At 46.2% G+C, this 8,336-nt stretch overlaps 1 long non-coding RNA gene across 1 annotated transcript; it reads left to right on the top strand.

The window, feature by feature from the left end:
- Positions 1-264: 264 nt before the first annotated feature.
- On the top strand, positions 265-3,095 carry LOC125944609 (uncharacterized). The gene is made up of 3 exons (XR_007466305.1): positions 265-448; positions 877-1,036; positions 2,994-3,095. It is a non-coding gene; the product is annotated as an uncharacterized LOC125944609 (long non-coding RNA).
- The last annotated feature ends 5,241 nt before the right edge of the window (positions 3,096-8,336 follow it).

Consider the following 8,336-nt stretch of genomic DNA (forward strand, 5'->3'; position numbering starts at 1 on the left):
GTGAAACGCAACAATATGAGCACACAACCCTCCATACACCTATTTCGCTGCTCTAGTGAGCTTTTCATAAGATATTTTGAGAAGTATAGTAGTGATCTCTGTGCTTCGTATTATTCCTGAAGAACCCACAGTTCACCCACATGGGAGAATATGCCAGAGACAGAGTTCGAATTATAGTTATTTATTGTTCACAACTCTACATACATGCCGTGTACTTAAGTACTCTCGTTTTTCTTATCTTTCAGCTTTTGAACAGCATGTCATACGTCTTCTCAATACCCTGCGATTTATGCTGCGCCAGCAAGGGGACCTGTTAAACAAGCTCTGTGAAACCCTGCCAACCGACACAGTTCTACGACATAAAGTTATTCTAAGCGAGCTATTCAGCCAGATGCAAGCACTACTGGACTTTCATGAGTCCTTGAATGACAACGAGAAAGAGATTTCGGTATGTATTCATCTACTTTTATTTCTCTCAGTCTATACTCGCACAAATTAGTGCCTTAATCTGAGAGCAAAATTTTTCATTGGGTAGATTGTCACTGTATTCCCTCAACTGTATTAAGATTATTTCATACAAGCCGAATCACAAATAAAGGTTTATGGCCAAGTGCATGAATATTTGTCTGCTTGTTTGGTATACCTTGGTTGTATTCCTTTGGTATAGTTATCTGAGATAATCATTTGTGTCATAAAACCAACTAGCCTGAACAGATTCTTTTGATAAACAGCCATAAGGGACCTGTTGCATATAAATGCATTTTGAAAACTATCATGCCTTGGCACATTATTTGCTGTCTTGTAAGGGGAAGTTAGTGTACATTGGCTTTGATATTGCTGCATCTTTCTAGAGGCTCTTTCATTTGTAAACTGCAGGTCCAGGAGTTCTCACGACTGGGTGGTTCCGACGCAAGATGAGTCGCAAGGAGGATCCTGGCCTACTGCATGAGTGATGAAGTTGCGTCCCAGTTCTCATGGCTAGGACGCAAAGGAAAGCGGAGCTTCTCTGATATTAAGATCGCAAAAGCTGTTGCAGGTAAAGTGATAGCTTTACTTGCAATATTTGTAAATACTATACCAACCTTTCAGTCCATCAAAGCTACTTAATTTTCCTGCACTGTAAGATTTCTATTTTGCATGGCAAACAGGCATGAGTTGTGGCTATTTATTTTGTTGATTGGATATCCTAATGACATCAACTAGCAGAATGTGTGCACACTTGTGTATCATTAATGTAGCTTGCCAGTAAATTTTTTATACCAAGCACTATCCATGCTCGTAGTCCGTGGCAGCCAATCTCTCATGGTAACAATGTTAGCAATAAACCTAGCTAGTCACTGGGAAGTGCTGTCACAAACATCTCAGCTAAGTAATCCTGAACATGCAGCGGATCGAGAGCCAGAAATTTCTATTCGAACGCCTGCACTTCATTTAAAATTATCAGTTTTTTGTGTTACATATTCAGGGTGTCCCAGCTATCGCGCACCAAGATTTTAAAATATTCAAGTGCCACCTAGCTGGACAGAACCAAGGTAATGTTGTTTGCCTTAGCTTCGGAATACTCAGATTATTTTTGTATTCTGCCTAATTTTATAATTCGTCCTAATTATTTATTCAACTTCTCAAATATCTAATTACATGAAACGTGTCTGTGAGAAAACGGTAAAGCAACATGTAAAATTCCAGATACAGCTTTCTGTTGCTCAATACGTGCTACATAAAAGTGTTTTTTCAAGCGTGAGAGAAGCCCGCAAATACACGCAAAATTGTCGCGTGACAGCCATTCGCGGCACTTTTTATGTATTCGCAGGTTTCTTTAATGCTGGGAAAAACACTTTTATGTAGCACGCATTGAGCAACAGAAAGCTGTATCTGGAATTTTTCATATTGCTCTACAATTTTATTTACACTTTTCATCCAATTATAATATTTGAGAATTTATTAAAACTGATTATGCAATTAGCCAGAATGCAATAAATATTCGTATCTCCGAGCAACGGCAAACAACATTACCTTGGTTCTGTCCAGCTAATTGGCACTTGCATATTTTCAAAGTTTTGTTCAAAAAAGTTGGAACACCCTGAATATGCTCAGCGACTATTTTTTCATAAGGAGATGCAAAAAGACTAAACTTTGATAGCTTGATTGTACCACCTAGTGCTGGTGAACGGCGCTTCGCTGGAACAATGCATCACAGATATTCAGCACTGCGCTATAATTGGTGAAGCTTGTACTGTGTCTCACTTAAAGGGGCCCTGAAACACTTTTTGAACAAAGTAAAGAAACGTTGCTGATCTGTTAACGAGGCTCCTGTGTGCATGTGAGCCAAATATTTGCTGCATGCAGCAGGGAATTTACAATCCTGTGTCAGAACTGTGAACACATGATAGCTCTCGCATCTGCAATGTCTTCATCGAAAGTTGATCGAAAGCAGATGGCCGACGGACTCCATTGGCTGATTTCATGATAACGAGAACATTATCAGTAATACATAATTGCTAACTTCGAGTTAAATAACTGAAAAATATATGCCAGCAATCTCAATAAGATAGGAAAATCCTTTGCACTGCGTGTGGCGTCCGAGATGGCAATGGTGGGCTGCGTAGCATAGCCTATCGCGGTCGCCATGCGGTGAACGAGCCCTTTCAAAAACCACGATCCTCAAATTGTCGCCGAAGCATTGCGCTCTTGGCTTTATGCACATTGCCCCCTCTTGCCTCTTTATGCACAATAAGAGCAGCAAATTAAGGTTAACATGGTAGACATCACAGAATCAGCATAAATTGCTGCTCATAGAAAGCACATTCAAGAATTTACTGAAAAATACTTTTGGGTAGGTGCCGTTTAATACCATTCAACCAAATTTGATAAATAACTGAATATTACATTTAAATTTGATATTTATAAGTTTTCGTTGACTGTTCTCATGTCTCCAGTTTGCCCGGTGATGCAATCTCACGTATGGGATTGTTTTGCACTTGATTCAATTTCAGCTGCAGTGAATCGGCTGCCAGACGAAACAACAGCTACTGTTGAGGCGCACATCAAGTCATGGCTGCGCCATGCGCCCGAGCGTCTCACAGCAAAGCTTGAAAGTCCTCATAAGTTATGTATAGAAAATTGTCAAAATGTGTAAGTGTAAAAACAATTCAATGCAAAACTTAAACACAAGAGAAAAAAATTAATGGAAGATTCTTTAAGAAATTACAGAGAAAACATTCCTGTACGGACCTTATGAGCAAATTCAACAGGTTTCTCAAGCAGGTGTTGTTACTTGGGTTTTGGTCACATAATGTACTTTTTTGCCACAAGGCATTAAAGTGATACTGGCATGATATTTCCGACAACACTGTGGAACTGAAACTGGCTGCATAAAGGATATATTAAATTTTCTAAGGTGCTCAGGCTTGAAAGTATTTTTCCTGGTGTTTTGAGGTGCGGGACCTTCATTTAAATCGAGAAAAAAAACGCGAAAATGTTGTATACGTACCCCTTTAATTGTTCCATAATGTGGACTGTGTACTGCTTGTATTTTTTATCTTGTATTTTACTGCAGTGAGCTGATCTACTGATCACTTTTTACATTTAGCTGTATATATTGTCACGGGTATAAACTATTTACAGAATGTATTTACACGAGATAGACGGCAGCTGAGAACACAGAGAGGCTGTTGCCACTTCGTCCTCTTCTCCTTCGTCGACAATGTCTGTTTTTCTCACCGTAACACAACCCCCGGCGGAAAAAGCACCGTACTGGTGCTTCAGACGGGGCCATCGGGAAGGGCATAGAAGGGCTTAAGCCGATAGACGTGCACGACGTCGGGTGATGTGGAACCGGTTGGCACGATGGATGTCACTGGGGATCTCATAGGCGACATTGGTCACTTGACGCAGAACACGGTAAGGACCTTTGCAGCACGGAAGGAGTTTCTCGGAGAGCCCCACACGTCGGCAAGGGGACAAAAGGAGTACGAGAGAGCCTGGTGCAAAGTATGTCTCAGGATGGCGGCAATTGTAAGTGTTCTTTTGAGTTTCCTGCGATGCCCACAAACGAGTACGGGCAAGCTGGCGCGCATGGTCAGCGTGGGCGATGGCGTCGCGGGCATACTCCGTACCAAGGGGAGCGAAGCGTCCTATGCCAATACAGGGTCACGACCGAAGAGCAAGTAAAAGGGGGAATACCCAGCAGTATCGTGGCGTGACGAATTATAGGGGAACGTGACATAGGGTAGCGCAATATCCCAGTCCCTGTGGTCGGGTGAGACGTATTTCGATAGCATGTCAGTGATGGTCCGATTGAGTCGCTCAGTAAGGCCGTTGGTCTGGGGATGATAGGAGGTAGCGAGTTTGTGCTTGGTAGAACAGGAGCGTAGGATATCGGCGATGACTTGGGAGAGGAAAGTGCGGCCACGGTCGGTAAGGAGGTGTCGCGGGGCGCCATGGACTAAAATGATATCCCGGAATAGGAAATCGGCGACTTGCGCAGCTCGTGGGAAGCGCTCGAGTGATGGCGTAGCGCGTCGCTTAATCAGTAGCCACAGCGATCCACCTGTTGCCGGAGCTGGACTCAGGAAAAGGGCCAAGGAGATCCAAACCCACGCGGAAGAATGGCTCAGTTGGAATCTCGATCGGCTGTAAGTACCCGGCAGGAAGCACTGCTGGCTTTTTCCGATGTTGGCAGGACTTGCAAGCAGCTACGTATCGCCGTACGGAGCGCTGGAGGCCAGGCCAGTAGAAGCGGCAGCGCACGCGGTCGTAAGTGCGAATAACCCCAAGGTGTCCGGCAGTAGGTGCATCATTAAGCTCCTGAAGCACGGTTAAGCGGAGGTGTTGGGGAACGACAAATAGAAGGGGAGGACCGTCAGGGTGAAAATTGCGGCGGTACAATATCCTGTCGTTGAGGACGAACCACCGTAACGATGGATCAGTGGGAACAGATTGCACTCGGTCAATAAAGGTCCTCAAGGTGGCGTCATGGCGTTGCTCGTGGGTCATGTCCAAAAGCTAGGAAATGGAAAGAACACTTGCGGAGGCATCCGTGTCGGCGTTGGCGGGCGTGGGTACAGGGTAACGGGACAAGCAGTCAGCGCCATTGTGTAGGCGACCCAGACTTATACACCACAGAATAGGATACTCCTGTAGCCGGAAAGCCCACCGTCCAAACCTCCTGTGGGATCTTTAAGGAGGAAAGCCAACAGAGGGCGTGGTGGTCCGTTACAATAGAAAAGGGCCTGCCGTATAAATAGGGGCGGAATTTTGCTACTGCCCACACAAGTGCCAAACATTCGCGCTCGGTATAGAGTAATTCCGCTCCGCAGGTGACAAAAGACGGCTAGCGTACGCGATAACACATTCACGGCCGTGCTGAACTTGTGCTAAGACGGCACCGGCGCCGTGGCCACTGGCATCGGTGCGCACCTCTGTAGGGCTGACGTATCGAAGTGTCCTAGAATCGGCGGGGTGGTGAGTATGGTGGTAAGGCGAGAAAAGGTGGCGGCCTGAGTCTCCCCATGAAAACGGCCCATTTTCTTCAGAAGATCTGTCAGAGGGCGTGCTATGGTGGCAAAATCTTTAACAAAGGGACGGAAGTAGGAGCAAAGGCCCACGAACGCGGACATCTTTTTCGGACTGTGGGACAGGAAAATCTTTCACGGCGCGAATTTTCTCCGGGTCCGTCGGATGCCAGACGCATTGACGACATGGCCAACGACTGTAATTTCACGGTGGCCGAAGTTACATTTCTTCGAGTTGAGCTGCAGACCAGCCTTGCGAAAAACAGCAAATGCAGCTGAAAGGCACTCAAGGTGTGCTGAAAGCGGGCGAGAACACAATAACATCATCTAGGTAGCAGAGGCAAGTCGACGACTTGAATCCTTGGAGTAATGAGTCCATCATACGCTCAAAGGTAGCCGGAGCGTTGCTGAGCCCAAAAGGCATAACTTTGAAGTGTAAAGACCATCAGGCGTTATAAAGGCGGTCTTTTCACGATCGAGATCATCCACAGCGATTTCCAATATCCGGACCGTAGGTCAATGGATGAAAATACTGTGCCTCGTATAGGCAATCAAGGGCGTCATCTATACGAGGTATGGGTAGACGTCTTTCGTCGTGATGTGGTTGAGGTGCCGGTAGTCGACGCAGAATCTCCATGTGCCGTCCTTCTTCTTTACTAGCCAACAGATGACGCCCGGGGTTTGACGATGGCTCAATGATGTCTTTCGCGAGCATCTTGTCCACTTCCGTTTTGATGACCTGGCGCTCCGAAGCGGAAACTCGGTAGGGTCGCCGATGGATGGGAGGATTATCGCCTGTATGTATACGGTATTTGACAAGAGACGTCTGGCCTAAGGGACGGTTGTTTAGGTTGAATATATCCTTGAACGAAAGTAATAAACTGCAGAGCTGTTCAGCCTCCACAGGCGTGGACTCGGGGCGATCATTTTCTTAATGTCGTGGTCAGTACATTGGTAGACCGGAAAGGTTCACAGGACGTGTCGACGGCAAAAGTTTCAACGCAGTGAACTTCTAAAGCAATGATCGTAGCCAGGGTAATAGCTTTAGGCAGAATTTGCTTTGTGAGCCCGAAATTCACCACAGGGAGATAGGTGCGATTGTCTTTGACTCCGATGGATTCCGGGCACTGTAGGGATAACGGGCACTGTGCGGTGGACTGCGATAGGACCGAGGCACAGGTGCAGGGCCTGTGCCAGGACCACTCAAAGATCAGGCGCTGGGAGACCCATATTAGCAATTTCCTGGCGAACCACGGATTGGATCAGCGATATCGTCTCAACAGTGTTGGTCCAAACGTCTGTTGAGGCGAGACAGGAAACGCTGCTTCGAGTTCTCGGCGCACAATGCGGGTCACGTTTTCACTTGGTGGTGGCACGCTAGATTGGTCGGTTGGGTCGGTGCAAAAAGAGGTAGCTGCAGTACTTGGAAGCCGTGTAAACTGATTATATATACGGCGGCTCTTCGCCTGCTCGAAACAGCGGCATTCCTTCATGATGGCGTCGACGGTCGATAAGTTTCTAAAGACCAGAAGGTTGAATGCGTCGTCCGCGATGCCCTTGATAATGTGTCCAACCTTGTCCGCCCCCGCACCTCTCACCAAAAGTCACGGGTATAAACTATTGCAGAATGTATTTACACAAGATAGACAGCAGCTGAGAACACAGAGAGGCTGTTGCCACTTCGTCCTCTCCTTCGTCGACAATGTCTCTTTTCCTCACCGTAACAATATATCTATACTTCGTAACAGTACCACTACGCAATTGACAATAGTAATACTCTCACTGTGAAATGAATTTGTAAACAAGTACAATGAAGCTGGTTGTGTTCAAAAGGTTCTTTCCATAATTTCCAATCATGCTCACTTGAGGTACGAAGTGCAGTTCACCAATCGCGCTGGCTAGTCTGCAGAAAACTTGATGTTGATAACCGCAAAATTGTGTGCTTTGTGACATGCAACTTTTTCAAAACCTACGCAGCAAAGCATCTCTTAATGTCCCAATAGATGTGAGCAAATGCTGGTTATTTGATTTTAGATGCGAAGCATCTTATGGTCGGGGCTATTTCACTCCATCCCTCCCCGCCGTGCGGCGGCCTCATCCCTACTGCTCATGCGCATCTTCCTCCCCCTCTTCTCCTCTCCTTGTCATCTCCTCTCCTCTCGGCATTCCTCCTCTCCTCTCCGATGCTCCTCTCCTCTCCGGATTGCGCAACGAATGGCAACACCTGCAGCTCCGCGCGCGATAATGCGAAGCAGCTTAGGTTAGAGACGCGACGGTAGGCGCCCCAGAGGCACCGGCAACAGTCACCAACACCGCGCGCGTTCGGTGCGAACGCGGGCAAAACACCGACGTCGTCGACAACAGTTCTGCGCGTTGCTGGCTGCTGCATGTCCAAGTTTATACAGCTGATAAAACTACCTTGAGTCGACCTCATGGCTGCTTCGCATACTACTCAGGGTTCCCCTACGGGAATATGGTGTAATTTTTTTAACTTGTATGCATACCGTCATGCGTGCCTTAGCAACTGCTGCCTGAGATAAGCTGTTACTTTAGCTTCAATTGCATACACGTAGCAACATATTTGTGCATGTCGTGCACTTCAGTGCTTAGCTGGGTACGTCAGTCACTGAGCAGTGGAGAATTTTTATACTTCTTGCTCAAGCATGTGGCGTTACAGGTTAATGTTCGTCAAGTATTTGTTTTTTACCACTAGGTTATTAACGTTTCACAATTTCGAATGTAAGCCACATGGTATCTCCTATCTGTCGTGTTTTACCTGCAGCTAGGCAATTCACTGCTCTATTTTTACATTTAACTACATAT

Source organism: Dermacentor silvarum, chromosome 4, assembly GCF_013339745.2.
Source record: "Dermacentor silvarum isolate Dsil-2018 chromosome 4, BIME_Dsil_1.4, whole genome shotgun sequence".
Lineage (NCBI taxonomy): Eukaryota > Metazoa > Arthropoda > Arachnida > Ixodida > Ixodidae > Dermacentor > Dermacentor silvarum.